Below are 2500 nucleotides of genomic sequence, written 5' to 3'. Positions count from 1 at the left end.
TCGCTGGTTTCAGTCCAGGTTTGACATAATATAGCTGTGGTCAGGACACACTTGTGGCTACGTAGTTATTCAGGTCAAGAATTGTCGGGATTTAAACTTAAAGCTGAGTGTTTGATTTTAATTTGCTTAGTGCTGCTTTTTGCTCTGAACTGCAATTTTGGCATGAGTCTTATCTTAAGATGTTTAATTTTTAGTCTACTAAGGTTGCAAGATTCCTGGACGACCTATGACAGTACAGAAGAACAGAAACAAAAGAAGAGAGAAAGAGAACGAGAACAACAAAACGGTACACCAGTAATAGCTCAAACGCGGTGTTATTTCTAAGGATGAGTTCTTTCAAGGGGATGTATATTTCTAAAAGGTGATTTAGTCGTTTTTTCCTTAGCCTGTGTACATCCGCCTCCTCCCCTGGAAAAAATCGGTGAAAGAGACGTCTTTGTAATGCCGACGCTAATCGTGGGAGGTTTCCCCGGAATGTCGGGGAAAACGTCTGATTGGTTGTTATGTGATGTTATGACGAAAGCGCTTTCCTATGTTGTGATTGGTGAATTGATGGTTTTCCCGCGAGTCGTGAATCCAGAGATCGTTTGAGACAGCTATCAAAAATAATCTCAAAACGAAAATGTCACGTGATCAATGATGTTAGGTGCACCTTTGGCGATTGCCTGTGTTCTTTGTTGCGTGGCTATTGTTAATAAAGGGGATAAAAATCTAGTTGCCGGGCTTACCGAATTCAACGTAAAATCGGAGATGTTATCTCTGGATTTCAGCGTGGAATTTAATTCTTCTTACATTTGTCGGTGTTGTCTTGTGAAATTAAAGAAAAGAAGGGCACTTATTTCTACCTTAAGAGAAGTCAACGATTCTTTGCGACAGGCATATACGTCAAATGCGACACGGAAACCATGTTCACAAGATTTGCCTCCTTCGAAGCGGCTTGCCGTACAAGATGCAGGTTTACCAGACAGACCTTTGGCTTTCCACAGAATTGCGCCGATTACCTCCTCTACTCCAGTAAAAGATCGAGAGCTACAAGTATTGATGACGGTTCCAACAGTTTCACCGATTCGGGCACCGATTATCGCACATGCTTGTGATACAAGCGGGAACAACAACTGGAAAAAAAACAACAGTTTAAGTACGAGTTGACTGGCCAAGTAAGAGCAAAGTTAACACGTTGTCTGAAGGTTTAGAGTCTCTTGGCAAAATTCTGTGCCGTGGGACCTACAAACAAATCGCCGGAGCAGTGTGGAAGAACCCGATTTTAAAGAAACACGCCCAGAAACTCTTCCTGCAAGAAGTTGCTCGCGAGTGCGATGCTTTGTGTTCGCTGCTAGATTCGTGCTGTCTTAAGTTCCCAAGCAAAAAAAGACCTCCAATTCTTTTCGATTAAAAAGATGCGCAGTGAAGTGGAAAAGAAAGCCCTGTTGTTTAGCGCTGTACTTTGGACAGCGAGCCTCAGGAAGAGCAAGAGGGATGACCAATTCTGGCAACCAACGGTTTGCATGTCAACTGCTGTCTTGTTGAAGAATAGGTCTCCGTATATGAATGCCATTCAGCTGTTGAACACCATCATTTTGTATCATACTGGAATAATTGTAAGTATCACGTTGTTCAAGTTTTAATCTTACCTTCAATGGGCTTTGTTATGAGCAGATTGCCTTTCAGACATCTGGGTGGTAGATCAGACATGTGGGTGAAATTCAGGTTAAAGTGATTTCAACCTAGTTTTATTCTCAATTTCTTTTGCTTCCTAACCCTAATTATTAATGAGCATGAATAATGAGGGTTAGGGGACAAAGGAAAATCATTTTAACCTGACATTTATTTTGACCTACAACTTATATTTACATACATCACTTCAGACACTCCAGCAGTAGTAAGATTGGTTGGTAAAGTAAAATTCCAAACTGGTTTTCACGAGAGTCTGGCAAAAAGGTTTTTTTTTTTCATATTTATCACATTCAAATTATTTTAATTCTAGGCTACCCTTTGCCGTCTTAGTTCGCTGAGACTTACTGTTTCTCACCCATACTATTACAAGAAGATGGACGAGTATGGGAAAGATTTTGCTGCCTAAGTTGTACAGAAAGTAGGAAATGAGACAAAGAAGCTCAAGCAGAATCATGGTGCATCAACTGAAGCCCATAATTCACAAGTTTCTCCTTCCACCTGCCTCATATGCTGTTTTGGCTTCGGATAAAGGGAGAAAATTGGTTTTCGACAATTTTGATTTCAAACAGCATGTACACAGCATGACCGCTGAAAACCATCAAAACATTGACTTTCACTGGGTAACTCACATGGCTGTGGAGAACAGAGTTTCAGGCAACCACCTTTCTAGTGTGAAGCCACCCTCTGACGACCTGCTGCAGATGGAGAATGGTCTATGTTTGCCCAGTCGCCAGGAACACCATCTTCAAAGGGAGAACTATATATCCCTTGCTGAAAGAGTTATTGTGGAATTACGATGCTTCCCGTTTCTCAAATCAGCTGCATG

The sequence above is a fragment of the Montipora capricornis genome, chromosome 9, assembly GCF_036669925.1.
Source record: "Montipora capricornis isolate CH-2021 chromosome 9, ASM3666992v2, whole genome shotgun sequence".
Taxonomy (NCBI): Eukaryota; Metazoa; Cnidaria; class Anthozoa; order Scleractinia; family Acroporidae; genus Montipora; species Montipora capricornis.
The sequence above is the reverse complement of the archived record's forward strand: the minus strand, read 5'-3'. Positions refer to the sequence as shown.